This window comes from Nipponia nippon, unplaced genomic scaffold (assembly GCF_047370975.1).
Source record: "Nipponia nippon isolate SJK-2023a ecotype South Korea unplaced genomic scaffold, ASM4737097v1 scaffold_1, whole genome shotgun sequence".
In the NCBI taxonomy this organism is placed as follows: Eukaryota; Metazoa; Chordata; class Aves; order Pelecaniformes; family Threskiornithidae; genus Nipponia; species Nipponia nippon.
This window is the reverse complement of record NW_028262290.1, coordinates 29,568,852-29,596,430: the sequence shown is the minus strand read 5'-3', so window position 1 is coordinate 29,596,430 and position 27,579 is coordinate 29,568,852. Positions and strand designations below refer to the sequence as shown.

General features: G+C 40.4%; 1 protein-coding gene across 3 annotated transcripts in view; it reads left to right on the top strand.

The window, feature by feature from the left end:
* Positions 1-7,486: 7,486 nt before the first annotated feature.
* WWP1 (WW domain containing E3 ubiquitin protein ligase 1) overlaps positions 7,487-27,579 on the top strand; it is a 65,625-nt gene continuing 45,532 nt past the window's right edge. For 2 of the 3 annotated variants that reach the window (XM_087750299.1, XM_087750294.1), the window contains exon 1: positions 7,488-7,932. The gene's annotated coding sequence lies outside the window, so the exon portion shown is untranslated. Of the gene's footprint in view, positions 7,933-27,579 lie in introns of all 3 variants that reach the window. The other variant, XR_015703069.1, reaches the window with a different exon arrangement.

The window sequence follows — 27,579 nt, the reverse complement described above, 5'->3', positions numbered from 1 at the left end:
AGGAACTGTTCATCAAGATTACTATGTTCTACCAAGGATGTGTATTGCCTTAAAATTGAAATGCATTTAATTTACATTAAACATTGGAATTATAAATAAAGAAACAAAACAGTACTATAGTGTAAATACTTGACCAAAAAAAGGACTTTCACAAGTTGTTAAAACACATGCATAGATCTGTAAGTCTATTTTATTTACTGATATACACGAAGTACCATGGTCTAATTCTTATCTCCAGTTCAGGAAAAGAAGAGAGGATTTTCAGAGACAAAAGGAGTACTAAGGCTTGAGAAAAAAAAGGGCCTGCAGGTAAGAATCCAAGAAAGGTCAGAGGTGGGTCAGGAGAAAGCTGAGGTTCAAGATCTTTTTTTTTTCCTTAGAATAAAAGAAAGTCATGACAAGAGTTCTGCACAGAAATGCAATATGCACATGTTCTATATTAAAAGAGCTCTCATATCTTAAATGACCATGAACATTATAACAACCACTCTAATGTTAAGAGAAAAAATAGATGGTTAAGTCTTAGAAAATACCAAGTTGAAGATTCAAATTTCTTTAGTTTTTCTGATTAACGCTCAGAGAAGGATCAAGAAAAGACAAGAGTAACTTGCAGCTCAAACTGATGGCTGACGCTGGTTCACTTAGGCCGTGCTCTCACAAAGGATGAACACAAATTACATCCACTTCAGCATTTTCAGTTATGCTACCTAAATAAGGAAAAAAGGACATGTGGTCCCTTACAACAACCAGAACCTTGATTCTCTGATTGTAGTCTCTAGACCACTACATTTCTCAACCTTTTTAATTGAAGGAACACTTAACCTCTGGAAGAAAAACCAACTCAGAGACCATCTTGTGCTTACTGTGCTGAAGTAGTCACAATGGCCTTCTTTTAGAGACAAATAAAAATAAAGATTAAAAATTTATCCTAATTTTTATTCTCCTCTTCCATTTTGCTTGTAGGTATGGGCGAATATGACTGTGCAGGAATTTCTGGTTTTGACTTGGTTTTTGGGCTCCCTTTTGATATTTTATTGACCGCAGACTATGGGCTGCATAGCATTGCTTTAGGTGGTTCTGCAATTAAATCACACCACTGAGTGAGTACTGGAACTAATGAAGCTTGGTCTCTTAAAGATTTGTTTTTCATGGTTGATTGACTTTGGTGCCTAAGAATGCAAACTCCAACTGAAGCCTTCTCTTATGGCAGGCATTTATAAGGGCTGGCTGGCTTATTGTTTACTCTTTCTCTCCCTGCTCCCCATTCTCCAGTGGTTAATAGTGTGCAATTTAATGATGTAGCTTTTTCTTTGTCTGTAGCCCTTCCAGGGGACATTTACAGAAGCTTTCTACTATAATCTGCCATCTATTTGCTCAAAGTTTGTAGGAATTTATCAGTCTTTGTAAGACATGTTTGAAGTTGGCCACTGAATTCAAAAAGGTTATTATGGAGATGTAGGGGTAATTGGTCACTGAACACACACTTCGTAAACACGTATCTTGCTTCCACAGGAAGTGAGGCTTAAATAATTTGCCATACTCTGATTTTCTTTTCCAAAACTCATTGTCCATTTATTGGGGAGAAAAAAATACAAGATCTTGCTACTGAAATATGAACAGAACAAAGCAAACCATTCCCCTCCCCTTACTTAAATGCCCTCCCCATACCTCATGCCTTCTAGACAATCCTATTCTCTTTCTTCCTCCAGCCCCAAACTGAGCTGCTATGCTCCCACACTCTTCTGTTGCATACCACTTACTCTCATACCCTAGGACCAGAGTCCCTTCTCCATTACTTGCCTCTATATATCCTCAGACATCTAAGCCACACCCAGCCTACTTATAACCTGCTCCCAACCTCACCCTATCTCAGCCTTGCTTCCGAGCCAGAAGTGCAGGTATGCTTCAAAACAGTAACCCTGTATGAAGCAAGAGACTTCAAACAGTGGCTCAACATTTATCTGCTACAATTTCAAGAGAGGTGAATTTACATTAATAAATTTCACACTATTGTCAGTGTGAAAACAGTACTTGATAAAAAGATAACTGTATGCTTTGTCTGCCGTTCAAATACATTCCAATATGTTCACATAAAATCTGAGTTTCCTGAATTTAGAGAAGACCTAGAGTACTTTAGAGTACCAGACTTAAAGCAAATGTTTGTGTTCATTACAACAGGAGATGAGATGTACTGGTTTGTAATTTTTTTTTTTTTCCACAAAATAAGTCATACATCCTGTGCTGCTAAGAGACAGAAACACCAGAAACAACAACACTTTGACAAGTTGTTTTCATAGATTTTTAGGATTCAGCACACCAACCTCTAGGCTTACATGAAAAACTAATAAATTCATTGCTGATTCAGCAGTGCCTCAATGATGAATAACAGATCTGAAAAAACAACAACGTCAAGGTATTGAAATAATTGTATTCTCAAAACACAGAGCCATTTTGGAATATGCTTGTACACAGGAAAATACATTTTGTGGAACTGTAGATAAAAATCGATGGTTTTTACCCCTCTCAATCATTCACTCATCCTTTAAAGTTACAACTTTTGAATTAACACTTTTTGGTCTAGGAAAAAGGCGTAGGAAAAAGATTCTCCTTATCATTCCGAATTTCTAGATAAAGAAACTAATATTGTCTAAAACCAGAGGCAAGCAATTCTATTGATTTCTACTAACTGAAGTCAAGTCTTGGCAATTTGTCATTCTTTACTTTCTCCACAATGCTGCTTAAAAAACCTGATCATTTTAATGCAATCAGACACCAAATTCTTGCTAGGCATCAAGTTAAATTAAGTGTGCCCAAGATGATTACTGTTATGTATTATTTACACCGCTACATATGCAAAAAACCTCGTATTACAGACTAGAATCTTATTGTGTCAAATATTGCATATATAATAGTAGAATCCATATCTTATACCTTAAATGAGAAGCAACATATGCACACCTCAGAGAGATGGGAGGAAATATGAGACAGTAAATAACTGGACGGTGCAGTACCCAAGTTCCCTAACCACTGTAAAACTATAGACTTTAAATTATACGCAGTAGAAGAATGTCTAAAGTAGGATTCTACTTTAACATACAAAAACATACACCACTATAAGGACAAACCCTTGCCCCTTACGTACCACATAAATAAGATATTTTGTAATGACAAGATATATTTAAGGTATAGTTTTACAGACACAAACATATATATGTATATAAATAAAACATATACATAAGTACATTCAGTCTGCTTCTGCTTTCAGAACATAATAATCATGGAATCAGAGAGAGAAATATGAGGAGACTCTGACTGAATGCCAACAGCGCAGACATTCAGTTGTTATAGGGAGTGTTTATTGTCCTGGAATAGGAGCCAATATTGTGCATTGAAAAGCCATTGGTTAAAATGTCTGAACACTGTTAGGAAGAAGGACCAGAAACTAAAACTTTCCAGCTGTTCTAGCTATGTTCCCTAATTGCTGAGTTGTCCGGCAATACTCTCTCGCACTACTTCAGTGTGCCTTTGTGAAGCTGCACAGAGCTGGCACAGGAGCGCGAATCCTGATCCCAAATCAGACAGCATTCATTGGTCATAGTCTGCCTCGAGAGGAGAGATTGGTTTGAGCTTAGGAGGGCACAGAACACAGGTTTTCTAGGTCCCAAGTTCTCTAATCATTATAATACTGTAAGCCTGCTGATCACTGCTACCATGTTTCCCTTTGCTTCTGTCCTTACCACAACTTCTGTACTTTGTGTTGATTTCAGATTTTTTGTGTACTGCATATACCCTTAACCATGCCTCTCTGATCCACCCCTCCATGTATTTCAGATGATATACTATCCACCGTCTGGACCCCAAACAAAAAAGGCATAAGTCAAGCAGCAGTTCTTTTGTTGCAATGAAGACAGCAGGTATCCACTGCACATGCTTACGGACACCGAGTACGTCCACTGGCAGACTTGGGTGACTACACCTACCGGGTTTTGTGGCTTGTGCTCTTGAAGGTAGAATTTAAGTTCTACCTAAACCACATTTCAGGTGCCTAAATGCTTTTTTTGAATATAGTCCAAAGAAACTTATTCAAAAGTTTTCTTACTCTGTATGAGTTTTGTAATAATAAATCTCCATGCAAAAAATAACAATTACCAGAGAAATCTTCCCTCTACTCTCATTAGATACTGCTTTTTGGATTTTTCACAGTTGAAACATTAGGGCTGCATAAGCAACCAACCGAACCACTTGCATTTAAGACTTGTATTATAAAACTTTGCTCATTTCAAACAACAGAAACCACACACATACACAGACTAGTTCTGCACGCCTTTGCTCAGGTGAAATCAGCTTGTATTTGAGTCTATTAAAGGCAGAAAGATTTGGTTTCAGCATCATCTTTTACTACTGTGTTACTGTTAAGGAAGTTGAATTATTACACTTCACTTTTACGTTTCTACAGAATTTTTAAAACTATTCTGTAGCATGAGGGGATTATAGTTTAACGTAAGGCTTTCGTAAGATGTTCGAGAAATTAAAAAAGAGCAGAAATGCAAACAGATGGTATTGTATAATAATTTCATGTGCTACTAGAGATATTAATTTACAGTTTTACTAGTTCACTTCCTATTAAGTTCTGGAAGAGTTCTCCAGAAGTATAGTTTGAGCAAAACTAGTGCCACTCACCTAGACCTTCCAATTAAAGGCTAGCAGTGCTTACTGCCAATCCTCTGCGTGCAGTAACAACAGCAAAAACATTCACTGAAAAGGAAAGATACAACTCCAGGCAGTGGATGCTCTAGTCTTCTATAACCTAGATTTTCCAAAAGCCCATCCTAAAATCCATGCTTATCAAATGTACATTGCTCAACCATGCCAGAAAAGATCTATTAATATCTAAGGATAAACCCAGTGTATTCTGCAGTCTATTTTATAGGTATCTATTCTGAACCCCAGTTCTCCAAAACTCTCCTTACTTTGCAAGGAAAAAAATGTCAGAAATACACCCAAGGAGATGCTGTTAAAAACTTCCAATAGGCTATCTCAGGAATATTCTGTACAGAAGCTGCTTTTATATTTATTTAAAATAAATCTTCATGCAGACTCTTTGGCAAAGTTTCAACTTTGGTTGATTTATGTTTTGATAAGTTTAGTGGTTTATGAGACCTTACCTGAGGTTAACAGTGCATTTCAACCCTCTAAAGAGCAAAGCTCTGAAGCAATGAGGCAACCAAACCTACATTAATTCCTCCTAGCCTTCAGCACTGTATAATAGAATCTGTAATCTCTACTGGCCACAGCACAGTAGAAAAAATAAAGGTGGTTATCTGCAAAATGAAGAAAACTGTGTTTGTACTTTTTCAGACACTTAACAAGTATAATTCTAAAGTATCACTTAAATGTTTTCAGCAAGTTTTCAACATATGGCTTCTAACTGTTATATATTTATTTGTTACCTACTGCCCTAAAAGTAGTTGGAAAAATGCAAGCATCTTGAGGTTTTATAAGACATTTGAAACCAAACTTGTGACATTAACAGACTTGTGACATTTTGCATTCATAAGTGTATCAAATGTCTTTTAAGAGGGAATAATACTTGGAATGTCACTGTTCCCCAGGGTGAGACAAATGTATGACAAAGCTTGTTTTGAAACAAGGAGGCAAGCCAGAGAAGCCCATAGCTTGTGTGTAGATTATTGTTTCAAGTCACTACACACTTTTCATACTTCATAAGGCAAGAAAGAAGCACTTAGCAATTTTACACATACAGTCTATTAAGAAATAACACTCATACTTTTAATGAAGTATCAGTATCCGATTACTGATATTAGTAACAAGCAAAGCCTAGGAGTAGAGAAACTAATAGCTTATGCATAGAGCAGAGACAGAAATATTGCCATTTACACATTCACCCACCCATTGCTGCTGGGAATATAATGCTGCATCCAGTGGAAAGTCCCTAAATATAATTTTTTCCCCATTAAAAAGTGTTCCTACCTAAAAGTACAGGTATTTTTTTCTCTAGATTTCAATTATATTGCTTTACATCAGAAACAAACAAACAAACAAGCAGAAAAGAGAGATGGAGCTTACTAGCAGACTCTGGAAGTGCTACCAAAGGATTGCAAAAGTAGTGCCTTGGAATAAGTACCTAATTTTGGACAATCTGAGAACAAAAGCAGGACTGTAGTTTTCTTTAAATGTAAGCTGTAGCTGATGTACAGAAAACAGTATTTCCTGAATTCTGCAAATCAGATGGATTAATTAGGTTGCTGACTGTAAACAGCTAGTCTTACTGCCCGCGATGGATTTTGCGAGTGTACAGTTCACATGTTCTGTTACAATTGCTGCATGCAAATACTCAAAATACCACAGTTTTCAGGCACTTGTACTAATATTACCAGTTAAGAGAATACTGGTATTGTTCTTTTAGAAAAGCCTAGTCTAAGATACTTTTTAAAGTTGAACTGTACGTAATGTTTCTTTCTTTTCCAAACTTTGCGGCTTTCCATAGATAGAAATCCATAGATTTTCTATGAAGAATGCATAGGTTGGAAAGCAGTACTTTTAAGAGCTTCCCTTTTGTTTCCTGAAGGAATTTACATGCCCAAATCAGACTGCTGGCCCTCATGTTGTTTTTTTAAAAACAACAAAATACCAGACTTTGCTGGAAGTTGCTTCAGGGTCTCATCTGTAAGCTTTTGTTCCTTTCAATTAACAGCGGTGCTGGACTTTCTGAGACAACCACTCAAAGGCCTTGTTTATGCCCAGAAGCTCATGCTACCGCTGCCTCCATAGCATTATGTCATACGGTTTGAAACTAAAGCTTCGTTAGCCTTCAACGTAAGGCACAACTTAAGCCTCGCATGTTTGTGCAGACAAGTACGTTTAGGTTTGTAAACCTGTACGGAACGCCTGTGCCTTTTTTAAGGGTGGCTAAGGACACCCGGGCCCTTGCCCTCAAGGTGTTGCTGGGGTGGAAGGTAACTCGCACCGCAGTGAGGAGGCAGCCAGGCGGCCGCCGCGGGCCCCAGCCCTCCCTGCCAGCTGCTCCCCCGCCGCCCGCCGTCCTCCTAAGCACGGGCAAGTATGAGTTATTCCGAGAGGAAGAAGAGGTCAGACGGTGGAGGAAGGGGACCAGCCGGACGGATCCTGCTGGCTCCGAACCGGGGCGACTGTCACGGCCGCGGCGGAGCCTCCCGGCGGGGCGCAGCAACCCGCCCGGCCTGCGCAGCCCGGGAGGGAGGCGGCTGGAGAAGACGCCCCCCGTCGTTATCGCTTGACCACCACCGGGGTGTGCTGGCTCCCGGCGCCGCCGCCGCAGAGGAGCCTTCTCGGGGGGGCAGTGACTCACAAAAGCCTTCCTTATCCTGCCCGAGCACGCTCTCCCCGCGGACGGCACCCGGGCGCTGCACCCTGGCCCCTCCTCCCCTGCCTTCCCAGAGGTTGATTCGGCCCGCTCGCCTCTTCTCCCCGCCGCAGCGCCCAAGTTGGTTCAGCCCGGGGCAGGCGCTAGGAATAAGCCCTGTCCCCTCTGAAGAGCCTCGGTGCAGGCTCCTTTTCCCTCCCACCGCCGCTGCGCACTACTTGGTTCCGACTGGGCCCTCCCGCCCGGGCGGCGGCTGCACAAGTTCCTGCTCCCCGTGCCCGGGGCGCGCGCACGAGGCTGGCTCGGCCGTTGGGGGCGCGCGGCGGCGGCGGGAGCAGCAGGAGCAGCAGCAGCAGGGGCGGCCGCGGCGGGAGGGGGGTTGTTGTGCAGGAGCCGCCGATGCCGCTGTGAGATGGCATCATTCTGCGCGGCGGCGGCGGCGGAGCGCGGCGCGGAGGGGTGAGGAGCCGCCGCGGCGGCGGCGAGGAGGAGAAAAAGAAGGGGAAGAAGAAGAAGAAGGTGGGAGGAAGGAGAAGGAGGCGGCAGCAGCTGTGAGGCTGCGAGCCACGGTAAGAAAACAAAACAGGCTGTGCCGCAGCCGTTTCGCTTTGCGGTCTGGCCCGGCAGAGCCCGACCGGCCTGAGGAGAAAAACGGCTGCCGTTTTTCTCGCTGTTCTTCGCCGCCGTTCGGCCGCGGGGAAGCGGGGGCGGCGAGGACAGGGGGGTGGGCTCTGGATGGGTGCGAGCTGCCCCTGTCACTGAGGGGCGGGGAGGAGGGGAATGGGCGTGGGGGCTAAAATGGCGAAGGGAGCTGTAGTAAGGTCCCGGTCTCTCCAGCACTTCCACTCGTCGCACCCCCCGGGCCCTGGTGGAATGGGGGTGGCGGCTGTTGCTTCGCCCCTTTAGATGACCCCGTTTGGTGACCGGAGGGTTGCTGTGTTTCTCTGCCGTCTCCCGCCCTGGCTCATGTCTGGACAGGGCTGAGGGCCGCTTGGCCCACACCTGGCAAGGGGAGGGAGGGTCGGTACTTTGGTGAGCTTGTGGAGGTATGGGGCGGGGGGGAAGGAGAGGGGGAGTGTCGCTGGTGTCCGGTATCGGGCGAATAACCTTGTTTATTCCTGTCTACGGCCTTTCGGGTGAGGGTGACTGAGGGCTGAGTCCTGACCTGTGTCAACGCTGCGTGGATTGCGAGAGGCATTAGTGACTGGGAGTCGGTGAGGCAGTTCCACGGCCGGCCCTTGCTTGGTTATCTACGGGTTGAAAGCAGAGGAGAAGGATGTTGTCACGTTTCAATTCACCTTCCTTTGTCGAAACTGGGGAGGGAGGAGGTGAAGAGCCGTTTCCCCTCTACAATGAGCTGCTGTCACCCCTCACTATACGTGTAGTGTGCTTCCTCTCGAGAGGAGGGGGCACAGCAGGGTGGGAAGTCCTTACGGTTACTGCTCAAGTGATACGTGTCTGCCCGTCTCTCTGGGTCCTCCTAATGTATGTTTTGCTGAGCAGACTGTGTGAATTCAAGACCTCAAAAGACCTATTTATGTCATTTATCTTTGTTTATGTTGTGGCAAAATGTTACAACTCAGTGGAAGTGTTTATTTACTTGTTTTTATTTGTAGATGTTTTATTTTTGGAACAATACCAATACTCATCCTGGTTTAACCAGGATGATCTGGCTCTGCTTCCAGATCTATAAACGTTAAAACTGTACATCAAAGAGAGAAAAGGACTTAACACCGTCTACTCATTTTAATGGGAGCTCTTCGATGTTTGGGTGAAACTGTAAAAAGAGCTTTTCATATTTCAGCCGTATTTTCACATGGCACCTCTGTCATGTAGAAAATCATCAGGATATTTCGCATTAAAGAAACCCCAGGTTATGCAGGTTTAGTAACACTGGCTTACTGGGTGATACTGTCACTGACTGCAGGTGTCTGGGTTATATATGGTCATACACGTGAAAGGCAATATGGCCTTCATAGTAATAAGAGTTTCCCCTTAAAATTCATATTCTGGTTTAATCCCTTTGTGATATAGGAGCAAACTGATTATTGGTGGGCAGTGGGCTGTGATAATGCTTCACTAACTTGGGTTGTTGGTTTTTTGTTTTGTTTTTTTTTTTTTCAGTTTTGTATGCTGCATTGGTCAGCGTTGGTCAAGGTATAAACTGAATTATTACTTCTCATTGATTTTAATACTAATAAAGATGAAAGAAATTTTACATAGAAAAGAATCTGAAGGATTTTTCATCCTTTTGAGAAAAATTTTACAGTTGTAAAATCATAGCTTATCTGGACTCTTGACAAAGATGCTTTCAAATGGGGCAACTAGAAATACTTTCAGCTTTTGTTGCTTGTGAAACTGTGGGTTTAGAATCCTTTTGTCACCTCTTTGGTGTGTATTTTGAGCTGCATTTTAAAGATCTGATCCTATAAATGCTTCTGGCTTGAGTAATTTACCACTATTGTTAGTCTTTTTCCAATGATACTGTAGAATAATTCCTTAAATACATAATTATACTTAAACATGAAAGCAATTTTACATACCTGGGCCTGAGTTAATCTTTTGGCATGGGACACCTTGTTCCCAAAAGGATATGGATCATTTTTGTGGAAAAATAATTTACATTTGTTGCTAAACATCAGTGAACAAAACATTGTAAGTCAGCCTGGATGTTTTTGTTATGGGGTTAGCAATAAAGTTTAAATAATCACCTGTCTACAAGTGCTTCTTAAATCATAGGAGTACTTATAGAGTTTAAAGCCAATCCCTTTTCCTGAGTCTGTGGAACCCTTGAAGAAGGAGGAATGTCTGCTAGTTCCATTGCTTTTCATTTTCATTCTTATGTTTCCATGTGAAGTTGGAAATCTTGATAAGTTGGAATTTCTACCCACTTTCCTGTTTTTTCTCTTAAAAGAATGTGTGTGGGGAAAGAGATTTCTCCTGGTCTTTGGATACAAAGAAGAGTCAGGGGTAAGGATCTATGACAGGAAGTTGGTATTGTATTCAGTTTCTTCATGCCTCAGTATTCCTGTGCCATTAAAACACTAGATTTGAAAACTAAGGTATCATAATCAAAAAAATCATGACATAAGCCATGTTTATTAATTGGAAATGGCTACTATTTATGCACTTAGAGCAAACCTCCCAAAAAACCCAAGTCCATCCTAGAATTTAGTTGGATGAAATGCAGATAATGAAGTGAGAAGGGTTGGAGAGAGAATGGATGGAGTAGTAGACAAAACAAAACAAAAAAGTGCTTCCTGCAAACTATGCTTAAGTGATTCTTGGAAGTTATTTTTAACCTGGTTGAAAAGAATCTCTTTCTTCATAAAGACTGAAGAGAAGGAGGGAAGCTATTGATAAAAATGTATCTTTTAAGCTAGGTTAGTACTGCTCTTACTTACTTCTGCACAGTGTATCATTCACCTCAATTAAAAAATTGACTTTCTAGCTCTGCATCAATTGCATACGACTCAAGGTCAGTAGAAAAGCTGCTCCAGTGTGCCTTCCTGTATGAAAGGGTGTAGATTGGGGCAGGGTTCCCCAGTTTCTATGGTAGTGTCAGATTAAGCAAAATCCTGTCGTTTTTGCTGTCGTTATGACACTTGTAAACCAGAACTGCCGAACTTTTCCTTTGTATTCTGAGTTAAGCAATGTCTAGTGACGTTCTTCTGTATTGCTTTGGTCTACGTACAAATGCAGACAATAGGAGTTGGTCGCATCCAGGTCCTTCTTTAAAATTTTGTATTAGTTGCATCAGTAGGCCACTTTCTTTCTCTGTAGGTGTTAGTTCGGATTTATCATAATCTGCTGACAGTCTCCTGCAGTGACCTAAAATAATCATAGGTAAGGACCATCAGAAGTATTGGAGATCTAACCTCTGTTTTCGTGAAGGAAAAGGATATGGCTGGAGAGAGAAATTTCCTCATCAGCAGGAATTGGAGTGTCCAGAAGAGCCATTCCAAAGGTTTTTAGAAAATAACAGATCTTATCACTGGTACACCCTCTTTTTTTCCCTGTAGAACAGTGACATAGCATGGTTTTTGCTAAAATTTGCTACAGTACCTTTTAAGAGGGAATTTCTGTTTTTAATTGCTTTCTGTAAGTTAAAAGTTCTAATTACTGCTTCTTGGGATATGTTTTTGCTGTGTTTGAGTATCTAATAGTTTAATCAGAAACATACTTAAGTTTAGCTCTGTTTTGCAAGTGTAGTGTTGCTTTACAGAGGAACACTAGAGGTGCTGGGGAAGCTATCAGCTCTCAAAGTAGTTATACTATGTCAGAATTATTTACCTGGGAGAGTGCTATGTGTTGTTGTTTTTGTTGTTGTTGGGTTTTTTGTTTGTTTGCTTGTTTTTTAATTTTTTAGCATTACAGGCAGGGAAAGTATGTCAGGGAAACATTTATGCTTGTGTTACGTGTAGGTCTTAGGAACTACTACACACGCGGTATGTACTATGAAACAATTAATCATTGCAGGTTTGCATGACTGCATACTACTGTTTGTAACAGGACATACATGGCAAAGAAATGAATTTTATTATTCCCTCTCCCCTTAGTCTGTCTTGAAGATTGTGTAAGTTTGTAATCTAAAGTACAGTTTGATAATTCGGTATTGTCAAAAAAGCACTTTTAAAATCCTCTTTAAAGAGAATATGGATTTGGATTTAAATTACAAATTCTCCTGCCTTTGACGAATAAACTGAAATTTACTTAGCTGGTTGTGTTACTTTATAACGGCTTTTGACTAAAATAAAGTCTTTAATAAAAATTGGAGCGAAGCATGTGTTTAACAAAGCAGATTACATTCTTGGGCTTTTGAAACTTTTTATTAATAGTAATTTTTCTTATTGCTGGAATATGTTAGAGATGCTTATGTTCTGCTTTAAGTGACTAGGATCTGAGCATACTTAAACGTAACCAGTTCAAAACCTGAAGACTTAACATCCTCGCTGTTAAGGATGTTAACTTGGTGTGATGGAACTAGTATGGCCAATAGTCTTTTCTTTTGTAGTGAAATTCAGCCTCTGATGTCTTTCATTGGCTCAAATCGCTTCAGAATAATTCTTTCTAATATAAATATCTGTTACTGAAAACACAGTAGGATGTTCTCTTGATTTGTCTTATGTGTAAATGGCATTGAGAATACAAGTACGTGTTTGTAACTGACCTCAAGTAGTTCTAATGGCACAGAATTACTTCATACGTTTTTTATTAGGATTTTAGAGTTACCTTGCTGAAAATCGCTGCGGAGATGGAAGAAAACAATTTAAAAAATGATGAGGAGAGCGTGTCACATTTTAAAAATAAACAGAAAAATAATTGTTTTACACATTCAAGTATCTTCACCTTGCAGCCTGAAGTGGGCAGAAGAGAGCTCTTGTCTGTGCTTCTGTGAGTACAGAAGTATCCAGAGTATATACTCTGTGCACATTTCTAGTTGCTGGGGTTTCTAACCAAGATTTTTGCTATAAGCATTTAAATGGAGCAGGAGACTAGCAGAAGAGTCCTTTAAAAAAGAAACAAATGAAACCTCTTTGTCTGTTCTTCATAGAGGTGGGTGAAAAAGATGAGAGAACTTTGCACTGTATGTGTATTTCAAGGTAGCCAGTGATTTGTCAGTATAAAACACATCAAAGGAGTTGTAGTTTTAGAATAGAGAAAAGTAAACCGGAAAGATAAAATTCATAATCTGTAAAATTGCACAATATACTTGGGCATCAGAACTGAAAAAAGAACACATGTTCAGTTTTGAAACACAGTGCTCTGCTACTTCTTGAGAAATTCAGTAAGATGGTGGGTGTTTTTTTTTTTTTTTGGTTGTTTGTAAGCATGAACTAAAACTGCTGAACAGATCAAGATAAATTCGTCTTAAAAACTGACCTTGTTTTTACTAACTGGTATATTGGAATTAGCTCTCTTGCATTTTCTAGTATGCACAGTGACATTAAAGTATCTGTCTATAAACATAACAGTCAAAAAGCAAAATAGAATGTAAGAGGAAAGCTAAATAGAAGATGAAGAGCAACAGGATTGCTAAACTTCCCTTTTCTCTTCCCCTCAGGTTAGAAGTATGGAAGCTGCTTTTTCTTAAATTTCAGTTACTTTTATTCCTCATTCTTGGCACTTTTTATTTTCCACTTCCAGCTACCTTCTTACAGTGTTATCTTTTTTAAAAATGATCACTGTCTTACTGTAGTAGCTGGAAAAATTTGGGGCTTAAAAGAAAAAAGTGTATCTTGACTTTTGGGTGCAAGTTACAAGGACTGGAAAAAATTCAGTTAGTATTGAAAATCTGGTGGAAGACTGATATTTGTATGTCATTTCAAAATAAAATAAAATAAAATAAATCCCTGGCTGAATGTCTTGTCAGAGGTTGCTGACACAGCTGTGTTGTCATGGCATGGTGAGTAAAACTGCATTGTTAAGGGAATAGCTATGGGGAAGAAAACTAGTTGGAGTCTTAGTTTGTAACATGACAAAAAGACTGCTACTAATGAACTGACAAAATCTGTGAGTGGTGAAATTACTTATTGGGTAATGGAAGTGGAAACTTCAGAGGGACATAACAGGGGCTAGTTTAATATTTGGTGATAGGTGCATTTGTGTGTTAACATAGGAGACCTAATGCGTATTGGAAGGAGTAGCTAGAACTATTCGTCAAAATGGGATGTAAATTAAGTATTTGGTAATAAGAACCTGATATAATTATTAATTGCTTTATGAAAATGTCCCATTAGGAATGGAATAAAAAGTAAATGTTGGAATGTGTTAAGAATATAACATCTACTAGCTTGCATACTATTTTTGTATTAATTACATAAGCATATTTGAAAACTGCTAAATGTTACTATTTTATGGCAAGTGATTCTGGTACTATGTGGAGACCTTCGAGCTTTAGCTCTTTTACAAGCAGACTGTTGTGTTTCTTTGTTGTTTGTATTCCATTTTTGAGCAGGAAAAAATAACTAATTCAGGAGAAAACTATTAGAATAGTACTGCTCCTGTGCAAATAAAATGGAAAATATTGTGTATTTTTAGCGTAAAAAGAAGTGAAGGAAGAGAGGCCTCCAGCAGAGGCTAACAGAACCTTGAATAGAATATGAGTAAATTCCAGCCTGTGCTTTTAACCTTCTGTCATACAACTAACCAAGAAGATGTTAGAGTACACTTTGAAAAGTTGAGTAGGGTAGTCTATTAAGAAGTAATTCTTAGAAGATTCAGCTGGAATTGGCTGATGTATGATTCAAAATAAGGAATAGGTTGTTATACAGACAAGGAGAAAAAACGTTGCTAAGTAATAGGGGTTTTGATAAAAAAGATGATACAGATTGCACTTCAGTGCATAAACTAACTGCATTTTTGAATACTTCCTATGAGCAAGTTAGTCTAGACTGCCCACTACAGCCTTTCTTGGTTTTGTTTTTTTTTAACTACCAAGGACAGCTTGCTTTCAGAGTTGGTTGATGTTCTTGTCTATTTTGAGTAAATCTGTTATGCTGGTTGCTTCAGTTTCAAAGCTTTAAAGGCCATAAGAAATTAAAATTAGATTAAATAAACCTGCATTAGCAGAGACATACGCTTTGGGCTTATTTTCCTGCATAATTGAGAATTTTGTGTTTCAATCCCTCCCCGTTAACAGAGGGGAAATAAGAACACTTTCCCAGATGTTTATTGACAAACCCCCAGCTTAAAGTTGATGGTTTCAAAGGTTGATGTAGAAGACGTAGGAGTAGAATAAAGAATAAAACAGACATGTCACTGTTTACATCCACAGTGCATTCCTATTTGAAATGAATGCTGTGTGCATTTTTTCATCTTTTCCACTTTCCACCCTGTCTCAAAAGGTATACAGTAGAACTGGAGGAGGTACAAAGAAGGACAGTAAGGATGACTGATTTATATGGAAGAAGACTTACAGAATGACTAGGGACTCTTAATACTCTTCAGGCTGGAAGACCTATGTGTTGACCATGCCATGCAAGTGTATGTTATGTGGGTAAAGAATGCTGGAGATCCTTTTCCCTTGCTTGTCTTTCTTCTGTCTCTAATATCTACCCTCAAAAGTTCCTCAAAAATCAACATGAATAAGGGAATAATTTTGAAAATTGACTTCTTTCAGTGGGGATTTGCACCTTTTCTGTGCAGTTTTTGTAGTCACTTGGTTTCAAGGCAGTGTTGTTCTCAAGAATTAGCTGTTAATGTTTTTAAGTTATATAATTTAGTCTTTAGGTTGTCACCAGAAAGGATACTGACCCTCATGAGAGCATCTGCATTTCTCATGAACTCCATTTGTTCACCTGAAATGAAAACTAATATATCAAACACTCTTTTACTACTAAATTTAAGTAATTTTCTTATAGCCCCCTGGTTCCTTTGTAGCGTTGAGTTAAACTTAATATGCAATATATTGATGTTGTCCAATATTCACCCTTGAGAAGTAAGCTTTGGGCTTTTCTGATAAGTCTTAAGTGTTATTCATTTTCATGTTCTCAACTTGTCATTTTTATGTAGTTAAATTTTGGAATCCGATTAACTCAGATTAGAATTGTATTGGAAAATAATTAGGAGAAGCAGCCAACTCTTTGTTTTAAGAAGTGAGAATTAATTGTCACCTGAGAGCCTTACTAAGGATCAGGTTGAATTCTCTAGCACTGTAGACACTGAAGGGCTATTTTTGAAAAAATAAGTGACAGTGCTGGTGTGAGTGCTCTCAGGTTGTAATAGGTAAGATTAGTAAAGTCTGTGATTGGAATTAGGACAGACATGTTTTAGTGTTTTAACTCTGCTGAGATTGACAGCTGGAAAGAGGCTTGTGTAGCACATTTGAAAAAGCAAATATTCAGAGAAAAGAGAGTGAGAACATGCAGTGAATTCTACTTATACCTCTTTGAGCTATTTTTTGAGATAGAGTTACTGAGGAGAGGTGGATCACATGAAATATCTCACTGCTGAAAAATGCGCAAAGACCCTTTCTGCCACTTTAGCCCATAACACTGAGTAGGTTTCTCTTCCCCTCTTTGAATTGTTGTCTTCTACTGACATACCGGAACAATGGGAAGACTGGGAGACCAGTTTGTGGGGCAGTATTAATGTATTTCCCATTGCTGGTATTCCTTAATCATGGTTTCTTCATGTAACAGAAACAGCAGCACTCTTGGTTAACATCTTTAATGTTGTTTTACGTTCCTTTGGAATTTGTTGGTTTGTTAATTTTGCTGTGACTGCAGTAGAGATGTGCTTACACTAGTCATGGCTATTGTGACTAATAAGGTGGTGGTGACAGGCACAAATTCTTGCGAGTGGATTTTATAAGCTATCTGGGCACTCTTTGTATGTGCTCAGCTGCCTGCCTGTTCTGAAGTCCATGCTTTTCCATTTTCCATATTGTTACAATATGTTATCTATAGAGTTAAATTTAATATGGAAGTGCCTACGTGTAACTGTGGTAAGGTTTTCTGTTTGCAGTGTAGGTCTACTAAAATCTGCTCAAATTTTAGAGTTATATCTTAGTATATTAGTTTATTGCTCTTGATGCAAGTCTGATAAACAATAATTTATACCAACCGTTAGGATTATGCGTAGCAGAAGGCAACCCAGAGAGGCTGAAGACGAGTGTGTAGCTAGCATATTATGTATTCTGGCAGATATGAAGGCTATTCAGCTGAATATTAAAACGAGGGAAAAATACTTTTCCCTGATTTCTTGACATACATGTTGGACTGTTGGCCTTTAACTACCATTGTTCTATTCAAGCAACCTGGAAGTCACTTACTCCATTTGTTTCACTGTGCCTGTGGTCCTATCTGTAATACACAGAGGAGGCATTGTGATATTTTTCATTATTTCATATTGTGGTAGGACCTAGAAGCATCATTGTGATTAAGATTCACAAACGAGGTGTACCCTGAATATTTTGCCAATAAGTTGCTCTGTGAGCAGTGGAACTAGGCTTCATGCAAATTTTTCTTACATTATTACAATTCTTTTCTCCCTCTGCTGTTCTAGACCTTTCTTACTTGTAGTAAAAAAGCCACTACGCACAGCTCCAGCTTAGACTGATTTAGAACTGTGTCTGTGGTGATTGTGTAGCCTTTGAACCAGGCAGTGTGGATAGCTTGAGTTCATGCTGCAGCCCTTTGCTCAGCAAGCACAGGAAATTTTCTTTTTCCTCTACCTAGCTGTTGATTTTCATGAAGCTCATGGGAACTTAGTGTGTCAGAGGACATTACTTCTTAGTATATTTTAACTGAATCTGGTGGTGAACAGATTCATTTTGAGGGATGGAGATGAAAGGAAGAGTGGGAAGAGTCAGGTGGACAATGAGTCATACATGCGATGTTTGCTTGGGAAACTAGGCTAAAAAGGTCTCTGCTAGTCTAAGTATAAGGCAAAAGAGAACAGGAGGCATGTGCAGTGTCATTTGTTTGGACCTCCTGCATAAAAAAATAGGGTTTTGTAACCCTCTGTAATTGTACTATATTTTTGCTTAGACCCGAAGATGAGGCTGGCAATATGTTGTAGAGAATGCATGGATCAATATTGCAGCATCTGAAGCAATGGTCAGTGAATGTGCTTGAAAAAATACAGAAAATGAAGTATAATTATATGTAGCTTGCTCTCCATGACAATATGAGCAGACAAAGATTTGTTTTCTCGTGTGTGTGGGGGTGGCAACTGCATATAGGTTGGCTTAAGAAAGATAAATATAGGAATTTTTGTGTCAGATGTGGTGCATGAAGAGCGAAGCAACAAAGATGGTGAAAGGACTAGAGGGCATGACTTATGAGGAGCAGCTGAGGATATGCGGTTTGTTCAGCTTAGAGAAGAGGAGGCTGAGGGGTGACCTCATTGCTGTCTACAACTTCCTCATGAGCGGAAGCGGAGAAGGAGGTGCTGATCTTCTGGTGTCCAGTAATAGGGTGTGAGGGATTGTCTTAAAACTGTGCCAGGGGAAGTCCAGATTGGATATTAGGAAAAAGTTAGTCATTGAAAGGGTGGTCAGGCACTGGAACAAGCTCTCCAGGGAGGTGGTCATGGCCCCAAGCCGTCAATGTGCAAGAACAGAATAGAACATTTCAGGTGGAAGGGACCTACAACGATCTTCTAGTCCAACTGCCTGACCAGTTCAGGGCTGACCAAAAGTTAAAGCCTGTTGATAAGGGCACTGTCCAAATGCCTCTTAAACGCTGACAGGCCTGGGGCATCGACCACCTCTCTAGGAAACCTGTTCCAGTGTTTGACCACCCTCTCTGTAAAGAAATGATTCCTAATGTCAAGTCTGAACCTCCCCTGATGCAACGTTGAACCATTCCCACACGTCCTATCACTGGATACCAGGCAGAAGAGATCAGCACCTTCCTCTCCAATTCTCAGTCAGCAAACTTGCTAACAGTGCATTCAACTCCAGCATGCAGATCATTGATAAAAATATTGGACAGAACTGGCCCTAGAATTGAGCCCTGAGGAACACCGCTGGTGACTGGTTGCCAACCAGATGTAGCCCCATTCACTACAACCTTTTGAGCCCTGCCCTTCAGCCAGTTCACCCAGTGCACCATGAACCCGCTCATCCCACAGTTGGACAACTTGTCCAGAAGGATGCTGTGAGGGAGAGTATCAAAAGCCTTATTAAAATCCAGAAAAACTACATCTACCACCTTCCCTTCATCCACAAGGTGGGTGACCTTATCACAGAACGATATCAAATTAGTTAAACAGGACTTTCCCTTTGTGAACCTGTGTTTACTGTGCCTGGTGATTGCATTATTCTTTAAATGCCTTTCAGTAGTACCAAGTATGATCTTCTCCATAATTTTTCCAGGAAATGAGGTTAGACTAACAGGTCTGTGGTTCCCTGGGTCTTCCCTCACACCCTTCTTGTAGATTAAAATAACATTGGCTAGCTTCCAGTCAGCAGGGACCTTCCTAAAGACCTTTGATAGATGATCGAGAAGGGTACTGCCATAACATCCACCAGCTCGTTCAGTACTCTGGGATGAATCCCATCAGGCCCCATGGACTTGTGAACTTTCAGCTGATACAGCTCGTCCCTTACAATTTCAGTGTTCACAAATAGAAAGTCACTGTTACTACACTCATGGCCCTCCAACTCAGGGGACCAGGCAGTCCAAGGTCTATCAGTATTATTAAAGACTGAGGCAAAAAAAACATTGAATGCCCCCTGCTTTTTCATCATCCCTACTAGTCAGATGACCATCTTTAACAAGTATGGGTCCAATGTTTTCTTTAAACCTCCTTTTGCTATTAACATACTTAAAAAAGCTCTTTTTGCTATCTGACAGAACACTGGCCAGTTTCAACTCTATTTGAGCTTTGGCCTTTTGTGTCTTCTCCCTACATAAATGAACCACAGCTCTGTAATCTTTGTGCGAAGCCTGACCTCGCTTCCAGAGATCACACAATATTTTTTTCCTCTTTAGCTCCATGAGGAGTTCCTTGTTCAGCCAAGCTGGTTTTCTGCCCTGCTTGCTTGACTTAGGACATAGTGGAATTGCCTGCTCCTGTGCTTCTGAAAGGTGGTTCTTAATGACTGACCAGCACTAATGAACTCCTAAGCCCTCAAAAGCAGATTCCCAGGGTACTCTGCTAAATAGCTCCCTGAATAGTGTAAAGTTTGCTCTTCTGAAGTCCAGGGTAGCAACTCTGCTGTCCTTTTTTCCTCATTATACTGAAAATTTTAAGCTCAACCATTTTGTGATCACTGTGGCCAAGACAGCCACCTATGATCACATTCCCCACAAATAGCAAGTCCAGGAGGGCATCTTTCCTAGTTGGCTCACTGAGTACCTGTGACAAGAAGTTATCTCCTACAAACTTCAAGGATTTCCCAGACTTGCTTGTTACAGCAGTATGGTATTCCCAGTTGATATTTGGGACATTGAAATCTTCCATAAGAAGAAAGGGCTATAGATCCAGGGATTTCTCCTAATTGCCTATAGAGTAACTTATCAGTGCTTACATCCTGGCTAGGGTATTGGTAGTAGTCACCCATTGCAATATCTCATTTGTTTTCCATCCTCCGAATCCTTACCCAGAGGCTCTCAGCCACATCATCACTAACTGTAAGGGCTGTACAATCAAACCCTCCCTTACACACAGTGCAACTCCTCCACCTCGCCTGCCCTGCCTATCCCTTCTGAACAGCCTGTAGCCCTCCATCCCAGCACTCTAGCTGTGGGACTCATTCCACCAAGTCTCACTAATACCAATGGTACCGTAGCTCTGGGAACTGACCAACGCTTCCAGTTCAAGAAGTGTTCAGACAGTGCTCTTAGATACATTATTTAACTTTTAGGTTGCCCTGTGTGGAGTCCAGAGTTGGACTCAATGATCCTCATGGGTCTCTTCCATCTCAGGATGTTCTGTGATGTAAGAAGAATTACAGTTTGCTTTCCAGTTCAGTTCTATGTAGGTCCGCTGTAGGGTTAGCAGCTGGGAACTTAGTAACAAAATATTTGCAATGTATCATGGATATTGAAGTATCTCTGGAGAAGCTGTTAATTGTCAGGAAGAACTAATGCCTTGCCTTGCTGACAAGGCCTTGTAGACCATGAGGAGGAGACTGCTGAGGCTGAAATTCTACTAATGTTAAAGCAGATCCTAAGGAAGCCACTGGGTATCTATACCTGTCAGTATGTGCTATGGGCTCCATGAAAGCATGAGAAATGAAATGCTATTGTGTCCCTTACTGGTTTGACTGGTCTGAAAATTCACTTTAAAAGGTGTGTTGATGATAACAGAAAGTATGAGGACTTTCTCATAGCTTTATTCTCCTTTGTTTTATCAAAGCTGGATTTACTACTTAACATTTTTGGGTCCTTTTTCAGTCCTCTCAGCCTCAAGTAATTCCTTTTTTTTGAAAATGCTTGTGAGCTACTCGTAAGTAAAGGAGTGAGGGATATTGTCAGTTGAATATGGTTTTGGTAGTACTTTTGAGTTTTAACAGGAAGGAGCAAGACATTCTGCTGGCAGAAAAGGACATGCGGGTCCTGGTGGACCCTAAGTTGAACATGAGGCAGCAATGCACCCTGGGGGCAAAGATGGCAAATGGTGTCCTGGGCTGCGTTAGACAAAGAATTGCCAGCAGGTTGAGGGAGGTGATCCTTCCCCTTTATTCAAGGCTGGTGAGGCTACACCTGGAGTCCTGTGCCCAGTGCTGGGCTCCTTGGTACAAGAGAGATGTGGACATGCTGGAGAGGGTTCAACGAAGGGCCATGAAGATGACTAAGGCACTGGAGCACCTCTCCTTTGAGGAAAGGCTGAGAGAGCTAGGACTGTTCAGCCTGGAGAAGACCCGGGGGGACCTTACCAATGTATATAAATACCTGAAGGACGGTGCAAAAAGGTCAGAGCCAGGCTCTTTTCGCTGGTGCCCGGTGACAAGACCAGAGGCAATGGGCACAAACTGAAACACAGGAGGTTCCCTCTGAACATCGGGATGCACTTTTTCACTGTGAGGGTGACTGAGCACTGGCACAGGTTGCTCAGGGATGTTGTGGAGTCTCCATCCTTGGAGATATTCAGAAGCTGTCTAGATGCGGTCCTGGGCAACTGGCTCTAGGTGGCCCTGCTTGAGCAGGGGGCTTGGACCAGGTGACCTCCAGAGGTCCCTTCCAACCTCAGCCATTCTGTGATTTTGGGATTATATATAGTGAATGTGTCATTTATGGGATGAATGTTTGGTGCTAAGAGCACTTTCATTGGACCATTACTAAAAAAAAGTTTTGAATGTTCACTATTAATATAGAATATGTTCTACAGTTACAAATGTTTTGAATAGTACTTAATACTGTCCTTTCAAGTTTTCAGATCTACATGTTTGTATAGGTAATATTTATAAGTCTGATGGAATACAGTTGTGGTTTTTTTACATATATATTTTTTAAACTCACCAATATCCAAGGAATTAGAGAAACTCTTATTAAGTAGACGTTAGTAGTAAAGGGATCTGCAGGAATATTGTCATCTTGATAAGTAGCTAAGTATTCTGTTAGTTTGAGGTTGCTAGTTTTTCATTTTAATAAACTGTATCCTAGAATTTTTGGGTTTTTTTTAAGGTGGAGACTTGCATTTCAGTCCATCAGTATTTGCCTGAGTGAAGTTTAAAACGAGCAGTAGGTGCCACAGAAAATAATTTGTTGCTCAGCAAATGATGATCTTACTACAATCCTGTCCTGAAAGTACTGCCATCGTGCATTTCCCTTGTGTGATGAGAAGTAAAATCAGTGCTCCTAGCAGTATTATTTTAAATGATCAGTGAAAAACTGATTTCCATTTCTAATATTTTCTAAGCTGTTAAACAATGACTTAAGCTGCCCTTTATAATACTTTTACAAATGATACTTCGTAGGTAAGGAGACACCATTCAATACTACTCACTGCATCTTACAAATTTCCAAGTTAATTATTGAAGTTATTCTATGTTTTATGGTTCCGAATATGTCTTGTGCCATCTTTTGCCTTCAGTTTGAGCATAGGACTGTAGCTTAAAGTATTTTCACAGGGATTCTTAAAGTTTATAACTTTTCCATCCTGAAGCATGTTGACATAGAAGTTAGGACTGGTAATGTTGCAGATTCTTTCATCTTCATGATGCATAATTTTAAGACATAGTTAACAAAAACTGATGGCAAACATGCATGTTGCATAATTCCAATCTTAAATATTTTTTATTTTGTAACATGTGGCTTTAATGTGTACTTCTCTGCTGGATAATTAAAATGTTTCCCCCCAAAATGCTAAATGATTTAGGTGTAAAACTCAAAGATAAAAATATACATAGGCCTGAAAGTTAAAGGTAGTAAAGGTGAAAACAACAAAAAATAAGGGGTTTAAAAAACAGGAAGTGATTGAACTCATGCAGGTAAAAAAAGAAATGTGATTGATTGGGAATTGGCAGCTTGTGTTGGGGCAAAAGCAGAATACCAAAAGACAAGGAACTTGACTTAGTCTGTGAAAAAAACATAACATTTCAGTGTCATATAAACAGATTTATTGAGTTAAATTGAAAGAATCTGAGACCTTCAGTGTAAAGCATTCAGATTAGAAAACAAAGGTTAGAGCTGTTTGTGTAACTTGGACTTTGCCTTCCTTACATGTGTCTAGCGGGAGTCACAGGTCAGAGCACTGGTTACTGTTTTTTGCTGCTGGACCGTGTTTCTTTCAGTGTGTGTATAAGAGAGGCAAAACAAGGCCTGCAGTTTAATGATGCTTTATTAGTCTGTAGTTCTTGTTCTAGTCCTTTACTTAAATCTCAATAAATTAAAAAATCTCAAGGCTTTCTATTTGACATTAAAAGAAAAAAATCTTAACATTTTTGCAACTTTTAGTAATTTTAAGGGGGTCTTATTGGCTGTGTAACTGTTACAATATGTTTATTTACAACTAAATATAACCTTTTTTAAACTCCTTGCTAGCTAGAAGGATCTGTAATGTGAGATAATTAAAATAATAGTAAGACTAAACAATATTTTCCTTTTCTTAAAGTTTGTCCTTGTGTTCAAACAATTTGGTTCCCTAAGAGTGAGTGTAACATAGTACATACATGAAGGAAACCTTCTAAATGTCTGCAACATGTCAAGGTATCGTTTCACCACCTTTAATTAGTTATATGTGAAAAGGAGGATTGTAAAACAATGTGTGAGTATTTTAAATTCTGGCATCCTGTTGAAAGGAATCAAACCAGCAAGTATTTTGATTAAATATATAAGATGTCCATGAATATAGCTTTTTGCTGGAAGCTTCTGTTCACAGGAAAGGTTTTTTTCCCCCTCACATACACCAGTGAATTACTGGTTAATAAAAGCTAATACCCTGGACTACATAATGTCTCTTGTCTGTATCCCTAGTTCATCACACCTACAACAAAGTACCTACTGGGCTTCACAGTATATTCGTGGTTGCCATATATTTGGTCAGAAAGGAGAATGAAATTGCAGACATTCTGAATTAGCCTGTAATAGTAGATTTTTAAAAGGAAGAGGACATCTGAAATGGAAGAGGACAGATCAAATTTTCATGAAGAACAATGAATTAATTTTGTCACCAACATGAAGCAGAAAGTTCAGTGGTTCTCAGATGGTCATGTTGGTGTTTGTGGAGGGTATCCCTTGCTGATAAGTGTAGTCTTTCCATTGCTTCTTAAAGTAGCAAGCGGGCTTGTGGTGTTCAGAGAAATAAAACTTTGACTTTAAAGTTCTCTATTTGCCTAGGTATAAATATTACTGTAATTTTAGTTGTTGATGACCAAAGTTACTGGTTTAGGTTAGTTTTGTTAGTGTTGCTATAGGCAAGACAAGTTGTAGAAATGTTCCTTTACTATGCTGCTCAGTTTAATGAAGGCCAACACATTTTTGAGTCTGCTGATTCTTCTCCAGATCTGAAACAGATCTGGTCTCTATTTGCGTGTAACCAGTTTCTGAGATGAAACTTTCCCAATGTCAAAGGGAGATACCCTTAACTTTTTTAATGATACAGAATTACTGGTTCTCTCTGTAAGGAATACAGTTAACATCTGTAGCTTTTTTTAAAAAAAAAAAAAAAACAACAAAAAAAACAACCCACAGTTAATTCGACATACATTCTATTTGCTGTAACAAAATTAGAAAAATACTGTACCTTTGGTAGAGATGTGATCTGAATATATGTAAATTTAAGGGTTCTTGGTGTTGGGAATGTTCACTTAAATTTAATGTTCCTCCTGAGATTAGCAATCATCGCCATTTTTATAGTTGATAAATAGTGAAATAGACTTTCAGATAAGAATTGCATTGAATAAAAATACTGGATTTTGGAAGTCTGAATGGAAAGGAATGAGTTAAGAAATCTACTTGCATCTGAGATAAGAAAAGTTTTTTTTTTTTTTTTCTTACTTTTGTTCTTTGTTCTTATTTTCACATCAAGAAACTTGCTTCCAATGTTATACTTTTTGATTTTGCTGCAGAGAAGTCATGGCTTCCCTCCCTCCCTCCCTCCCTTCCTTCTCCTCCGCCCCCTCCCCCCCATTGAAGGTAAACCCTTTTTGAGAATTGAAGAGGAAAAGTAGAAAGTTAAGTTTTCTTTGGTATATCAACAATTTCATTGTTTTTAAAAGCTGTCTCTTCTATTTTGGACTATTCATAGAATCATAGAATCGTTAAGGTTGGAAAAGACCCTTAAGATCATCAAGTCCAACCGTTAACCTAGCACTGCCAAGTCCACCACTAAACCATGTCCCTAAGCACCATGTCTACCCGTCTTTTAAATACCTTCAGGGATGGGGACTCAACCACTTCCCTGGGCAGCCTGTTCCAGTGCCTGAGTACTCTTTCGGTGAAGAATTTTTTCCTAATGTCCAGCCTAAATCTGCCCTGTGCCCTCAGCCACTCCTCGTAAGACTTGTGCTCTAGACGCTTCACCAGCTTCGTTGCCCTTCTCTGGACACGCTCCAGCACCTTGATGTCCTTCTTGTAGTGAGGGGCCCAAAACTGAACACAGTACTCGAGGTGCGGCCTCACCAGTGCTGAGTACAGGGGCACGATCAGCTCCCTGGTCCTGCTGGCCACACTCTTCCTGATACAAGCCAGGATGTCACTGCTGGCTCATGTTCAGGTGGCTGTCAACCAACACCCCCAGGTCCTTTTCTGCCAGGCAGCTCTCCGTCCATTCCTCCCCAAGCCTGTAGTGTTGCCTGGGGTTGTTGTGACTGAAGTGCAGGACCTGGCACTGAGCCTTGTTGAATCTCATACAATTGGCCTCAGCCCATCGATCCAGCCTGTCTAGATCCCTCTGTAGAGCCTTCCTCTCTTCAGGCAGATCGACACTTCCACCTAACTTGGGGTCATCTGCGAACTTACTGAGGATGTACTTGATCCCCTCGTCCAGATCATCAATAAAGATGTTAAACAGAACTGGCTCCAATACTGAGCCCTGGGGAACACCACTTGTGACTGGCCACCAACTGGATTTGACTCCGTTCACCACCACTCTCTGGGCTTGGCCATTTATCCAGTTTTTTACCTAGTGGAGAGTGTACTTGTCCAAGCAGTCAGTTTCTCCAGGAGAATGCTGTGGGAGACTGTGTCAAAGGCCTTACTAAAGTCCAGGTAGACAACATCCACAGCCTTCCCCTCATCCTCTAAGCGGGTCATCTTGTCGTGGAAGGAGATCAGGTTAGTCAAGCAGGATCTTCCCTTCATGAACCCATGCTGGCTGGGCCTGATCCCCCAATTGTCCTGCACATGCCGCGTAATGGCACTCAAGATCATCTGCTCCATGACCTTTCTGGGCACTGAGGTCAACCTGACAGGCCTGTAGTTCCCTGGATCCTCCTTCCGACCCTTCTTGTAGAGGGGCATCACGTTTGCTAACTTCCAGTCATCTGGGACCTCCCTGGTTGACCAGGACTCCTGGTAAATGATGGAGAGTGTCTTTGCGAGCTCCTCTGCCAGCTCCCTTAATATCCTTGGGTGGATCCCATCTGGCCCTATGGACTTGTGAGCATCCAGGTGGAGAAGCAGGTCGCCGACTGTATGCTGTTTTTAGGAACTGTATTATCCTAAATGCTACTCTACTATGTCTTATTTTTCTATTTCTGGTTTTACCACCACTTAATAACACCTATTTTTGGTTTTATCTTGTGCTTTTATGGTACTGGCTTTTTTGATAATGTAAAAAGGCCAATTGTTGCAACACTGCTAAAGGTTTTGGGCAAGTGACCAGTGATTTCAGGAGGCTGCAGGGGTCAGAATCTCTGTGTAATGTAGCTGTTCTGAGCTTCTGGAGTGTGAGGTGTGGGAAGGAGGGATGTTCTTGAGAGGCTTTGCTCATGGTGGAGCATGCAGTACAATGTGACAAAGCAACTGTGTGTGAGCATCCTTCAGGAAAAAGATAGTTGTTCCACTGTCTTGGGGAGAGTAGGAAATCATCCACGTTTCTAGTCCTGCCTCCAGGCCCTCTTTTTCCACTGAAGGAACAAGGAAGTTGTTGCCAGCAGCATTATTCCATCTTGAAAACAAAAGCAGGTGTATGTGGAGGCAGGAGAACAGGAAGGGAAGGTCTGAAGTGCAGAGCACAAATTTGTATTGCTAGTACCGTGATAGTGCACATATTGTTCAGTTTTACATCTAATAGAATTGTGACAGTATTGTGGTAGCTTCAGGTAATCCAGCACTAAGTAATACTGATACAGGCATGATCCTGTCATTGGATAGCTT